The sequence below is a fragment of the Brienomyrus brachyistius genome, chromosome 20, assembly GCF_023856365.1.
Source record: "Brienomyrus brachyistius isolate T26 chromosome 20, BBRACH_0.4, whole genome shotgun sequence".
In the NCBI taxonomy this organism is placed as follows: Eukaryota; Metazoa; Chordata; class Actinopteri; order Osteoglossiformes; family Mormyridae; genus Brienomyrus; species Brienomyrus brachyistius.
Window position 1 is genome coordinate 17707224 of NC_064552.1, and position 14415 is coordinate 17721638.

General features: G+C 49.8%; 5 non-coding genes across 5 annotated transcripts; all 5 read left to right on the forward strand.

The window, feature by feature from the left end:
• The first annotated feature begins 5029 nt into the window (after positions 1-5029).
• trnaf-gaa (transfer RNA phenylalanine (anticodon GAA)) lies at positions 5030-5102 on the forward strand. Its single transcript has one exon. It is a non-coding gene; the product is annotated as a tRNA-Phe (tRNA).
• A 1306-nt stretch (positions 5103-6408) lies between these two features.
• Positions 6409-6481, forward strand: trnaf-gaa (transfer RNA phenylalanine (anticodon GAA)). The gene has a single exon. It is a non-coding gene; the product is annotated as a tRNA-Phe (tRNA).
• A 2698-nt stretch (positions 6482-9179) lies between these two features.
• On the forward strand, positions 9180-9252 carry trnaf-gaa (transfer RNA phenylalanine (anticodon GAA)). The gene has a single exon. It is a non-coding gene; the product is annotated as a tRNA-Phe (tRNA).
• A 1306-nt stretch (positions 9253-10558) lies between these two features.
• trnaf-gaa (transfer RNA phenylalanine (anticodon GAA)) lies at positions 10559-10631 on the forward strand. The gene has a single exon. It is a non-coding gene; the product is annotated as a tRNA-Phe (tRNA).
• Positions 10632-11937: 1306 nt separating this feature from the next.
• Positions 11938-12010, forward strand: trnaf-gaa (transfer RNA phenylalanine (anticodon GAA)). Its single transcript has one exon. It is a non-coding gene; the product is annotated as a tRNA-Phe (tRNA).
• Positions 12011-14415: the final 2405 nt, after the last annotated feature.

A 14415-nucleotide genomic window follows, 5' to 3' on the forward strand; every position in this document is an offset into this window, starting at 1 on the left:
GTGGACTGGCAAAGTGTACGTCTACATACACAATTTGCTCAAAGAGCGTAGTAGTTCTTGAAGAAAAATCCAACCCGCACTGTAAAACCATGCTGCCTTCTGGTGTTGTTTACAAGTTTCTGATGGAACGAGCTTTTTTGGAGGCATTTATTGGAAAAGTCGACGGAGTTGTCAAGCATCCCGAAGCAGCACTTCCACTAGAAGGTCCCAGAGTTCTTGTGCTTCAAGCACTTCAATTTATAAATACTCCGTTGATCTTAACAGTTGTGTGAAATGAGCTGTCATCGCTCCGTTTTTGCTTTAGCAATTTTTCCGGTCTTTCGGCGGAAAGCCGGCCTCGTGTGTTTGCATGGGTGGTTCAGTGGTAGAATTCTCGCCTGCCACGCGGGAGGCCCGGGTTCGATTCCTGGCCAATGCAAAGCGGCTCTTTTAATAACTGTACACTCAGCGCTGAACTCCAGCTAATTCAGTCTTATCTCAAGACAGGTACTCCACATTTCCGCTCAACCCCTGGCAAGCGGAGCCCTGAGGCTGGCTCATTACAGTTCCCCTAGCTAAAAACTACACAGAGGCATCTCAGCTTCACACTTCTGACCGCCTTCTGGCCCATCCTTGCATCTGTGCACTTTCTCACACATTCCACTGTCTGACATATTGTCTTTGTTGAGCAACAGTCTCGTGTTAGCTTGAGAAGAGCCTCTCACCTGACTCGTGTACCGTACTATGGCTTAAAATCGGACACTTCTCATAGCTTGCTGCTGCTCCAGGTTGACATTCACTGCATGTGGCTCAGGTGGGGAGATGGGCTCCAAAGAAAGAGGCAGAAAACGGCAAGAGTGGAGCTCACGGTTGTGCCGGAATAGCTCAGTTGGGAGAGCGTTAGACTGAAGATCTAAAGGTCCCTGATTCAATCCCGGGTTCTGGCAGCACGTGACGTGAGTCTTGGAGCTCGTCTCCGCCTTGGGCTGCGATGTACCGGCTGGTTCCATGGTGTAATGGTTAGCACTCTGGGCTCTGAATCGAGCGATCCGAGTTCAAATCTCGGTGGGACCTGTCATGGGCTCAGTTTTGCGCCCCAAGGCGCACTCTTGCCCAAAAACGTTTCTTTTGCACTTTTTGCATGTGGTGTAGCCGACCTTTTCTGCCGCTTGGCCGGTTAGCTCAGCTGGTTAGAGCGTGGTGCTAATAACGCCAAGGTCATGGGTTCGATCCCCATACGGGCCACGCTTTCTCTTTCTCCCGGTGGTCGGAGTGCTTGGAGATCAGAGGTCGGGAAAATGAAAGTGTCCGACGTGATTATAAGAACACAGTCGTGCCAGATTCACCTGTGTCGTGGTGAGAAAAAGAAATGGAGGATACACGCATTTCTCTTAGCTGACAATTCTGCAGCAAGTGGACTGGCAAAGTGTACGTCTACATACACAATTTGCTCAAAGAGCGTAGTAGTTCGTGAAGAAAAATCCAACCCGCACTGTAAAACCATGCTGCCTTCTGGTGTTGTTTACAACTTTCTGATGGAACGAGCTTTTTTGGAGGCATTTATTGGAAAAGTCGACGGAGTTGTCAAGCATCCCGAAGCAGCACTTCCACTAGAAGGTCCCAGAGTTCTTGTGCTTCAAGCACTTCAATTTATAAATACTCCGTTGATCTTAACAGTTGTGTGAAATGAGCTGTCATCGCTCCGTTTTTGCTTTAGCAATTTTTCCGGTCTTTCGGCGGAAAGCCGGCCTCGTGTGTTTGCATGGGTGGTTCAGTGGTAGAATTCTCGCCTGCCACGCGGGAGGCCCGGGTTCGATTCCTGGCCAATGCAAAGCGGCTCTTTTAATAACTGTACACTCAGCGCTGAACTCCAGCTAATTCAGTCTTATCTCAAGACAGGTACTCCACATTTCCGCTCAACCCCTGGCAAGCGGAGCCCTGAGGCTGGCTCATTACAGTTCCCCTAGCTAAAAACTACACAGAGGCATCTCAGCTTCACACTTCTGACCGCCTTCTTGCCCATCCTTGCATCTGTGCACTTTCTCACACATTCCACTGTCTGACATATTGTCTTTGTTGAGCAACAGTCTCGTGTTAGCTTGAGAAGAGCCTCTCACCTGACTCGTGTACCGTACTATGGCTTAAAATCGGACACTTCTCATAGCTTGCTGCTGCTCCAGGTTGACATTCACTGCATGTGGCTCAGGTGGGGAGATGGGCTCCAAAGAAAGAGGCAGAAAACGGCAAGAGTGGAGCTCACGGTTGTGCCGGAATAGCTCAGTTGGGAGAGCGTTAGACTGAAGATCTAAAGGTCCCTGATTCAATCCCGGGTTCTGGCAGCACGTGACGTGAGTCTTGGAGCTCGTCTCCGCCTTGGGCTGCGATGTACCGGCTGGTTCCATGGTGTAATGGTTAGCACTCTGGGCTCTGAATCGAGCGATCCGAGTTCAAATCTCGGTGGGACCTGTCATGGGCTCAGTTTTGCGCCCCAAGGCGCACTCTTGCCCAAAAACGTTTCTTTTGCACTTTTTGCATGTGGTGTAGCCGACCTTTTCTGCCGCTTGGCCGGTTAGCTCAGCTGGTTAGAGCGTGGTGCTAATAACGCCAAGGTCATGGGTTCGATCCCCATACGGGCCACGCTTTCTCTTTCTCCCGGTGGTCGGAGTGCTTGGAGATCAGAGGTCGGGAAAATGAAAGTGTCCGACGTGATTATAAGAACACAGTCGTGCCAGATTCACCTGTGTCGTGGTGAGAAAAAGAAATGGAGGATACACGCATTTCTCTTAGCTGACAATTCTGCAGCAAGTGGACTGGCAAAGTGTACGTCTACATACACAATTTGCTCAAAGAGCGTAGTAGTTCGTGAAGAAAAATCCAACCCGCACTGTAAAACCATGCTGCCTTCTGGTGTTGTTTACAACTTTCTGATGGAACGAGCTTTTTTGGAGGCATTTATTGGAAAAGTCGACGGAGTTGTCAAGCATCCCGAAGCAGCACTTCCACTAGAAGGTCCCAGAGTTCTTGTGCTTCAAGCACTTCAATTTATAAATACTCCGTTGATCTTAACAGTTGTGTGAAATGAGCTGTCATCACTCCGTTTTTGCTTTAGCAATTTTTCCGGTCTTTCGGCGGAAAGCCGGCCTCGTGTGTTTGCATGGGTGGTTCAGTGGTAGAATTCTCGCCTGCCACGCGGGAGGCCCGGGTTCGATTCCCGGCCAATGCAAAGCGGCTCTTTTAATAACTGTACACTCAGCGCTGAACTCCAGCTAATTCAGTCTTATCTCAAGACAGGTACTCCACATTTCCGCTCAACCCCTGGCAAGCGGAGCCCTGAGGCTGGCTCATTACAGTTCCCCTAGCTAAAAACTACACAGAGGCATCTCAGCTTCACACTTCTGACCGCCTTCTTGCCCATCCTTGCATCTGTGCACTTTCTCACACATTCCACTGTCTGACATATTGTCTTTGTTGAGCAACAGTCTCGTGTTAGCTTGAGAAGAGCCTCTCACCTGACTCGTGTACCGTACTATGGCTTAAAATCGGACACTTCTCATAGCTTGCTGCTGCTCCAGGTTGACATTCACTGCATGTGGCTCAGGTGGGGAGATGGGCTCCAAAGAAAGAGGCAGAAAACGGCAAGAGTGGAGCTCACGGTTGTGCCGGAATAGCTCAGTTGGGAGAGCGTTAGACTGAAGATCTAAAGGTCCCTGATTCAATCCCGGGTTCTGGCAGCACGTGACGTGAGTCTTGGAGCTCGTCTCCGCCTTGGGCTGCGATGTACCGGCTGGTTCCATGGTGTAATGGTTAGCACTCTGGGCTCTGAATCGAGCGATCCGAGTTCAAATCTCGGTGGGACCTGTCATGGGCTCAGTTTTGCGCCCCAAGGCGCACTCTTGCCCAAAAACGTTTCTTTTGCACTTTTTGCATGTGGTGTAGCCGACCTTTTCTGCCGCTTGGCCGGTTAGCTCAGCTGGTTAGAGCGTGGTGCTAATAACGCCAAGGTCATGGGTTCGATCCCCATACGGGCCACGCTTTCTCTTTCTCCCGGTGGTCGGAGTGCTTGGAGATCAGAGGTCGGGAAAATGAAAGTGTCCGACGTGATTATAAGAACACAGTCGTGCCAGATTCACCTGTGTCGTGGTGAGAAAAAGAAATGGAGGATACACGCATTTCTCTTAGCTGACAATTTTGCAGCAAGTGGACTGGCAAAGTGTACGTCTACATACACAATTTGCTCAAAGAGCGTAGTAGTTCGTGAAGAAAAATCCAACCCGCACTGTAAAACCATGCTGCCTTCTGGTGTTGTTTACAACTTTCTGATGGAACGAGCTTTTTTGGAGGCATTTATTGGAAAAGTCGACGGAGTTGTCAAGCATCCCGAAGCAGCACTTCCACTAGAAGGTCCCAGAGTTCTTGTGCTTCAAGCACTTCAATTTATAAATACTCCGTTGATCTTAACAGTTGTGTGAAATGAGCTGTCATCACTCCGTTTTTGCTTTAGCAATTTTTCCGGTCTTTCGGCGGAAAGCCGGCCTCGTGTGTTTGCATGGGTGGTTCAGTGGTAGAATTCTCGCCTGCCACGCGGGAGGCCCGGGTTCGATTCCCGGCCAATGCAAAGCGGCTCTTTTAATAACTGTACACTCAGCGCTGAACTCCAGCTAATTCAGTCTTATCTCAAGACAGGTACTCCACATTTCCGCTCAACCCCTGGCAAGCGGAGCCCTGAGGCTGGCTCATTACAGTTCCCCTAGCTAAAAACTACACAGAGGCATCTCAGCTTCACACTTCTGACCGCCTTCTTGCCCATCCTTGCATCTGTGCACTTTCTCACACATTCCACTGTCTGACATATTGTCTTTGTTGAGCAACAGTCTCGTGTTAGCTTGAGAAGAGCCTCTCACCTGACTCGTGTACCGTACTATGGCTTAAAATCGGACACTTCTCATAGCTTGCTGCTGCTCCAGGTTGACATTCACTGCATGTGGCTCAGGTGGGGAGATGGGCTCCAAAGAAAGAGGCAGAAAACGGCAAGAGTGGAGCTCACGGTTGTGCCGGAATAGCTCAGTTGGGAGAGCGTTAGACTGAAGATCTAAAGGTCCCTGGTTCAATCCCGGGTTCTGGCAGCACGTGAAGTGAGTCTTGGAGCTCGTCTCCGCCTTGGGCTGCGATGTACCCGCTGGTTCCATGGTGTAATGGTCAGCGCTCTGAATCCAGCGATCCAAGTTCAAATCTCGGTGGGACCTGTCATGGGCTCAGTTTTGCGCCCCAAGGCGCACTATTGCCCAAAAACGTTTCTTTTGTACTTTTTGCATGTGGTGTAGCCGATTTTTGCTGCCGCTTGGCCGGTTAGCTCAGCTGGTTAGAGCGTGGTGCTAATAACGCCAAGGTCATGGGTTCGATCCCCATACGGGCCTCTCTTTCTCCCGGTGGTCGGAGTGCTTGGAGATCAGAGGTAAGGAAAATGAAAGTGTCCGACGTGATTATAAGAACACAGTCGTGCCAGATTCACCTGCGTCGTGGTGAGAAAAAGAAATGGAGGATACACGCATTTCTCTTAGCTGACAATTCTGCAGCAAGTGAACTGGCAAAGTGTACGTCTACATACACAATTTGCTCAAAGAGCGTAGTAGTTCTTGAAGAAAAATCCAACCCGCACTGTAAAACCATGCTGCCTTCTGGTGTTGTTTACAAGTTTCTGATGGAACGAGCTTTTTTGGAGGCATTTATTGGAAAAGTCGACGGAGTTGTCAAGCATCCCGAAGCAGCACTTCCACTAGAAGGTCCCAGAGTTCTTGTGCTTCAAGCACTTCAATTTATAAATACTCCGTTGATCTTAACAGTTGTGTGAAATGAGCTGTCATCACTCCGTTTTTGCTTTAGCAATTTTTCCGGTCTTTCGGCGGAAAGCTGGTCTCGTGAGTTTGCATGGGTGGTTCAGTGGTAGAATTCTCGCCTGCCACGCGGGAGGCCCGGGTTCGATTCCCGGCCAATGCAAAGCGGCTCTTTTAATAACTGTACACTCAGCGCTGAACTCCAGCTAATTCAGTCTTATCTCAAGACAGGTACTCCACATTTCCGCTCAACCCCTGGCAAGCGGAGCCCTGAGGCTGGCTCATTACAGTTCCCCTAGCTAAAAACTACACAGAGGCATCTCAGCTTCACACTTCTGACCGCCTTCTTGCCCATCCTTGCATCTGTGCACTTTCTCACACATTCCACTGTCTGACATATTGTCTTTGTTGAGCAACAGTCTCGTGTTAGCTTGAGAAGAGCCTCTCACCTGACTCGTGTACCGTACTATGGCTTAAAATCGGACACTTCTCATAGCTTGCTGCTGCTCCAGGTTGACATTCACTGCATGTGGCTCAGGTGGGGAGATGGGCTCCAAAGAAAGAGGCAGAAAACGGCAAGAGTGGAGCTCACAGTTGTGCCGGAATAGCTCAGTTGGGAGAGCGTTAGACTGAAGATCTAAAGGTCCCTGGTTCAATCCCGGGTTCTGGCAGCACGTGAAGTGAGTCTTGGAGCTCGTCTCCGCCTTGGGCTGCGATGTACCCGCTGGTTCCATGGTGTAATGGTCAGCGCTCTGAATTCAGCGATCCAAGTTCAAATCTCGGTGGGACCTGTCATGGGCTCAGTTTTGCGCCCCAAGGCGCACTATTGCCCAAAAACGTTTCTTTTGCACTTTTTGCATGTGGTGTAGCCGATTTTTGCTGCCGCTTGGCCGGTTAGCTCAGCTGGTTAGAGCGTGGTGCTAATAACGCCAAGGTCATGGGTTCGATCCCCATACGGGCCTCTCTTTCTCCCGGTGGTCGGAGTGCTTGGAGATCAGAGGTAAGGAAAATGAAAGTGTCCGACGTGATTATAAGAACACAGTCGTGCCAGATTCACCTGCGTCGTGGTGAGAAAAAGAAATGGAGGATACACGCATTTCTCTTAGCTGACAATTCTGCAGCAAGTGAACTGGCAAAGTGTACGTCTACATACACAATTTGCTCAAAGAGCGTAGTAGTTCTTGAAGAAAAATCCAACCCGCACTGTAAAACCATGCTGCCTTCTGGTGTTGTTTACAAGTTTCTGATGGAACGAGCTTTTTTGGAGGCATTTATTGGAAAAGTCGACGGAGTTGTCAAGCATCCCGAAGCAGCACTTCCACTAGAAGGTCCCAGAGTTCTTGTGCTTCAAGCACTTCAATTTATAAATACTCCATTGATCTTAACAGTTGTGTGAAATGAGCTGTCATCACTCCGTTTTTGCTTTAGCAATTTTTCCGGTCATTCGGCGGAAAGCTGGTCTCGTGTGTTTGCATGGGTGGTTCAGTGGTAGAATTCTCGCCTGCCACGCGGGAGGCCCGGGTTCCATTCCCGGCCAATGCAAAGCGGCTCTTTTAATAACTGTACACTCAGCGCTGAACTCCAGCTAATTCAGTCTTATCTCAAGACAGGTACTCCACATTTCCGCTCAACCCCTGGCAAGCGGAGCCCTGAGGCTGGCTCATTACAGTTCCCCTAGCTAAAAACTACACAGAGGCATCTCAGCTTCACACTTCTGACCGCCTTCTTGCCCATCCTTGCCTCTGTGCACTTTCTCACACATTCCACTGTCTGACATATTGTCTTTGTTGAGCAACAGTCTCGTGTTAGCTTGAGAAGAGCCTCTCACCTGACTCGTGTACCGTACTATGGCTTAAAATCGGACACTTCTCATAGCTTGCTGCTGCTCCAGGTTGACATTCACTGCATGTGGCTCAGGTGGGGAGATGGGCTCCAAAGAAAGAGGCAGAAAACGGCAAGAGTGGAGCTCTCGGTTCTGCCGGAATAGCTCAGTTGGGAGAGCGTTAGACTGAAGATCTAAAGGTCCCTGGTTCAATCGCGGGTTCTGGCAGCACGTGACGTGAGTCTTGGAGCTCGTCTCCGCCTTGGGCTGTGATGTACCCGCTGGTTCCATGGTGTAATGCTTAGCACTCTGGGCTCTGAATCCAGCGATCCGAGTTCAAATCTCGGTGGGACCTGTCATGGGCTCAGTTTTGCGCCCCAAGGCGCACTCTTGCCCAAAAACGTTTCTTTTGCACTTTTTGCATGTGGTGTAGCCGACCTTTTCTGCCGCTTGGCCGGTTAGCTCAGCTGGTTAGGGCGTGGTGCTAATAACGCCAAGGTCATGGGTTCGATCCCCATACGGGCCACGCTTTCTCTTTCTCCCGGTGGTCGGAGTGCTTGGAGATCAGAGGTCGGGAAAATGAAAGTGTCCGACGTGATTATAAGAACACAGTCGTGCCAGATTCACCTGCGTCGTGGTGAGAAAAAGAAATGGAGGATACACGCATTTCTCTTAGCTGACAATTCTGCAGCAAGTGGACTGGTAAAGTGTACGTCTACATACACAATTTGCTCAAAGAGTGTAGTAGTTCGTGAAGAAAAATCCAACCCGCACTGTAAAACCATGCTGCCTTCTGGTGTTGTTTACAACTTTCTGATGGAACGAGCTTTTTTGGAGGCATTTATTGGAAAAGTCGACGGAGTTGTCAAGCATCCCGAAGCAGCACTTCCACTAGAAGGTCCCAGAGTTCTTGTGCTTCAAGCACTTCAATTTATAAATACTCCGTTGATCTTAACAGTTGTGTGAAATGAGCTGTCATCACTCCGTTTTTGCTTTAGCAATTTTTCCGGTCTTTCGGCGGAAAGCCGGCCTCGTGTGTTTGCATGGGTGGTTCAGTGGTAGAATTCTCGCCTGCCACGCGGGAGGCCCGGGTTCGATTCCCGGCCAATGCAAAGCGGCTTTTTTAATAACTGTACACTCAGCGCTGAACTCCAGCTAATTCAGTCTTATCTCAAGACAGGTACTCCACATTTCCGCTCAACCCCTGGCAAGCGGAGCCCTGAGGCTGGCTCATTACAGTTCCCCTAGCTAAAAACTACACAGAGGCATCTCAGCTTCACACTTCTGACCGCCTTCTTGCCCATCCTTGCATCTGTGCACTTTCTCACACATTCCACTGTCTGACATATTGTCTTTGTTGAGCAACAGTCTCGTGTTAGCTTGAGAAGAGCCTCTCACCTGACTCGTGTACCGTACTATGGCTTAAAAACGGACACTTCTCATAGCTTGCTGCTGCTCCAGGTTGACATTCACTGCATGTGGCTCAGGTGGGGAGATGGGCTCCAAAGAAAGAGGCAGAAAACGGCAAGAGTGGAACTCACAGTTGTGCCGGAATAGCTCAGTTGGGAGAGCGTTAGACTGAAGATCTAAAGGTCCCTGGTTCAATCCCGGGTTCTGGCAGCACGTGAAGTGAGTCTTGGAGCTCGTCTCCGCCTTGGGCTGCGATGTACCCGCTGGTTCCATGGTGTAATGGTCAGCGCTCTGAATCCAGCGATCGAAGTTCAAATCTCGGTAGGACCTGTCATGGGCTCAGTTTTGCGCCCCAAGGCGCACTATTGCCCAAAAACGTTTCTTTTGCACTTTTTGCATGTGGTGTAGCCGATTTTTTCTGCCGCTTGGCCGGTTAGCTCAGCTGGTTAGAGCGTGGTGCTAATAACGCCAAGGTCATGGGTTCGATCCCCATACGGGCCTCTCTTTCTCCCGGTGGTCGGAGTGCTTGGAGATCAGAGGTAAGGAAAATGAAAGTGTCCGACGTGATTATAAGAACACAGTTGTGCCAGATTCACCTGCGTCGTGGTGAGTAAAAGAAATGGAGGATACACGCATTTCTCTTAGCTGACAATTCTGCAGCAAGTGGACTGGCAAAGTGTACGTCTACATACACAATTTGCTCAAAGAGCGTAGTAGTTCTTGAAGAAAAATCCAACCCGCACTGTAAAACCATGCTGCCTTCTGGTGTTGCTTACAAGTTTCTGATGGAACGAGCTTTTTTGGAGGCATTTATTGGAAAAGTCGACGGAGTTGTCAAGCATCCCGAAGCAGCACTTCCACTAGAAGGTCCCAGAGTTCTTGTGCTTCAAGCACTTCAATTTATAAATACTCCGTTGATCTTAACAGTTGTGTGAAATGAGCTGTCATCACTCCGTTTTTGCTTTAGCAATTTTTCCGGTCTTTCGGCGGAAAGCCGGCCTCGTGTGTTTGCATGGGTGGTTCAGTGGTAGAATTCTCGCCTGCCACGCGGGAGGCCCGGGTTCGATTCCCGGCCAATGCAAAGCGGCTCTTTTAATAACTGTACACTCAGCGCTGAACTCCAGCTAATTCAGTCTTATCTCAAGACAGGTACTCCACATTTCCGCTCAACCCCTGGCAAGCGGAGCCCTGAGGCTGGCTCATTACAGTTCCCCTAGCTAAAAACTACACAGAGGCATCTCAGCTTCACACTTCTGACCGCCTTCTTGCCCATCCTTGCATCTGTGCACTTTCTCACACATTCCACTGTCTGACATATTGTCTTTGTTGAGCAACAGTCTCGTGTTAGCTTGAGAAGAGCCTCTCACCTGACTCGTGTACCGTACTATGGCTTAAAATCGGACACTTCTCATAGCTTGCTGCTGCTCCAGGTTGACATTCACTGCATGTGGCTCAGGTGGGGAGATGGGCTCCAAAGAAAGAGGCAGAAAATGGCAAGAGTGGAGCTCACGGTTGTGCCGGAATAGCTCAGTTGGGAGAGCGTTAGACTGAAGATCTAAAGGTCCCTGGTTCAATCCCGGGTTCTGGCAGCACGTGAAGTGAGTCTTGGAGCTCGTCTCCGCCTTGGGCTGCGATGTACCCGCTGGTTCCATGGTGTAATGGTCAGCGCTCTGAATCCAGCGATCCAAGTTCAAATCTCGGTGGGACCTGTCATGGGCTCAGTTTTGCGCCCCAAGGCGCACTATTGCCCAAAAACGTTTCTTTTGCACTTTTTGCATGTGGTGTAGCCGATTTTTTCTGCCGCTTGGCCGGTTAGCTCAGCTGGTTAGAGCGTGGTGCTAATAACGCCAAGGTCATGGGTTCGATCCCCATACGGGCCTCTCTTTCTCCCGGTGGTCGGAGTGCTTGGAGATCAGAGGTAAGGAAAATGAAAGTGTCCGACGTGATTATAAGAACACAGTCGTGCCAGATTCACCTGCGTCGTGGTGAGAAAAAGAAATGGAGGATACACGCATTTCTCTTAGCTGACAATTCTGCAGCAAGTGGACTGGCAAAGTGTACGTCTACATACACAATTTGCTCAAAGAGCGTAGTAGTTCTTGAAGAAAAATCCAACCCGCACTGTAAAACCATGCTGCCTTCTGGTGTTGTTTACAAGTTTCTGATGGAACGAGCTTTTTTGGAGGCATTTATTGGAAAAGTCGACGGAGTTGTCAAGCATCCCGAAGCAGCACTTCCACTAGAAGGTCCCAGAGTTCTTGTGCTTCAAGCACTTCAATTTATAAATACTCCGTTGATCTTAACAGTTGTGTGAAATGAGCTGTCATCACTCCGTTTTTGCTTTAGCAATTTTTCCGGTCTTTCGGCGGAAAGCCGGCCTCGTGTGTTTGCATGGGTGGTTCAGTGGTAGAATTCTCGCCTGCCACGCGGGAGGCCCGGGTTCGATTCCCGGCCAATGCAAAGCGGCTCTTTTAATAACTGTACACTCAGCGCTGAACTCCAGCTAATTCAGTCTTATCTCAAGACAGGTACTCCACATTTCCGCTCAACCCCTGGCAAGCGGAGCCCTGAGGCTGGCTCATTACAGTTCCCCTAGCTAAAAACTACACAGAGGCATCTCAGCTTCACACTTCTGACCGCCTTCTTGCCCATCCTTGCATCTGTGCACTTTCTCACACATTCCACTGTCTGACATATTGTCTTTGTTGAGCAACAGTCTCGTGTTAGCTTGAGAAGAGCCTCTCACCTGACTCGTGTACCGTACTATGGCTTAAAATCGGACACTTCTCATAGCTTGCTGCTGCTCCAGGTTGACATTCACTGCATGTGGCTCAGGTGGGGAGATGGGCTCCAAAGAAAGAGGCAGAAAACGGCAAGAGTGGAGCTCACGGTTGTGCCGGAATAGCTCAGTTGGGAGAGCGTTAGACTGAAGATCTAAAGGTCCCTGGTTCAATCCCGGGTTCTGGCAGCACGTGACGTGAGTCTTGGAGCTCGTCTCCGCCTTGGGCTGCGATGTACCCGCTGGTTCCATGGTGTAATGGTCAGCACTCTGGGCTCTGAATCCAGCGATCCAAGTTCAAATCTCGGTGGGACCTGTCATGGGCTCAGTTTTGCGCCCCAAGGCGCACTATTGCCCAAAAACGTTTCTTTTGCACTTTTTGCATGTGGTGTAGCCGATTTTTTCTGCCGCTTGGCCGGTTAGCTCAGCTGGTTAGAGCGTGGTGCTAATAACGCCAAGGTCATGGGTTAGATCCCCATACGGGGCTCTCTTTCTCCCGGTGGTCGGAGTGCTTGGAGATCAGAGGTAAGGAAAATGAAAGTGTCCGACGTGATTATAAGAACACAGTCGTGCCAGATTCACCTGCGTCGTGGTGAGAAAAAGAAATGGAGGATACACGCATTTCTCTTAGCTGACAATTCTGCAGCAAGTGGACTGGCAAAGTGTACGTCTACATACACAATTTGCTCAAAGAGCGTAGTAGTTCTTGAAGAAAAATCCAACCCGCACTGTAAAACCATGCTGCCTTCTGGTGTTGTTTACAAGTTTCTGATGGAACGAGCTTTTTTGGAGGCATTTATTGGAAAAGTCGACGGAGTTGTCAAGCATCTCGAAGCAGCACTTCCACTAGAAGGTCCCAGAGTTCTTGTGCTTCAAGCACTTCAATTTATAAATACTCCGTTGATCTTAACAGTTGTGTTAAATGAGCTGTCATCACTCCGTTTTTGCTTTAGCAATTTTTCCGGTCTTTCGGCGGAAAGCCGGCCTCGTGTGTTTGCATGGGAGGTTCAGTGGTAGAATTCTCGCCTGCCACGCGGGAGGCCCGGGTTCGATTCCCGGCCAATGCAAAGCGGCTCTTTTAATAACTGTACACTCAGCGCTGAACTCCAGCTAATTCAGTCTTATCTCAAGACAGGTACTCCACATTTCCGCTCAACCCCTGGCAAGCGGAGCCCTGAGGCTGGCTCATTACAGTTCCCCTAGCTAAAAACTACACAGAGGCATCTCAGCTTCACACTTCTGACCGCCTTCTTGCCCATCCTTGCATCTGTGCACTTTCTCACACATTCCACTGTCTGACATATTGTCTTTGTTGAGCAACAGTCTCGTGTTAGCTTGAGAAGAGCCTCTCACCTGACTCGTGTACCGTACTATGGCTTAAAATCGGACACTTCTCATAGCTTGCTGCTGCTCCAGGTTGACATTCACTGCATGTGGCTCAGGTGGGGAGATGGGCTCCAAAGAAAGAGGCAGAAAACGGCAAGAGTGGAGCTCACGGTTGTGCCGGAATAGCTCAGTTGGGAGAGCGTTAGACTGAAGATCTAAAGGTCCCTGGTTCAATCGCGGGTTCTGGCAGCACGTGACGTGAGTCTGGGAGCTCGTCTCCGCCTTGGGCTGTGATGTACCCGCTGGTTCCATGGTGTAATGCTTAGCACTCTGGGCTCTGAATCCAGCAATCCGAGTTCAAATCTCGGTGGGACCTGTCATGGGCTCAGTTTTGCGCCCCAAGGCGCACTCTTGCCCAAAAACGTTTCTTTTGCACTTTTTGCATGTGGTGTAGCCGACCTTTCCTGCCGCTTGGCCGGTTAGCTCAGCTGGTTAGAGCGTGGTGCTAATAACGCCAAGGTCATGGGTTCGATCCCCATACGGGCCACGCTTTCTCTTTCTCCCGGTCGTCGGAGTGCTTGGAGATCAGAGGTAGGGAAAATGAAAGTGTCCGACGTGATTATAAGAACACAGTCGTGCCAGATTCACCTGCGTCGTGGTGAGAAAAAGAAATGGAGGATACACGCATTTCTCTTAGCTGACAATTCTGCAGCAAGTGGACTGGCAAAGTGTACGTCTACATACACAATTTGCTCAAAGAGCGTAGTAGTTCTTGAAGAAAAATCCAACCCGCACTGTAAAACCATGCTGCCTTCTGGTGTTGTTTACAAGTTTCTGATGGAACGAGCTTTTTTGGAGGCATTTATTGGAAAAGTCGACGGAGTTGTCAAGCATCCCGAAGCAGCACTTCCACTAGAAGGTCCCAGAGTTCTTGTGCTTCAAGCACTTCAATTTATAAATACTCCGTTGATCTTAACAGTTGTGTGAAATGAGCTGTCATCACTCCGTTTTTGCTTTAGCAATTTTTCCGGTCTTTCGGCGGAAAGCCGGCCTCGTGTGTTTTTGCTTGGGTGGTTCAGTGGTAGAATTCTCGCCTGCCACGCGGGAGGCCCGGGTTCTATTCCTGGCCAATGCAAAGCGGCTCTTTTAATAACTGTACACTCAGCGCTGAACTCCAGCTAATTCAGTCTTATCTCAAGACAGGTACTCCACATTTCCGCTCAACCCCTGGCAAGCGGAGCCCTGAGGCTGGCTCATTACAGTTCCCC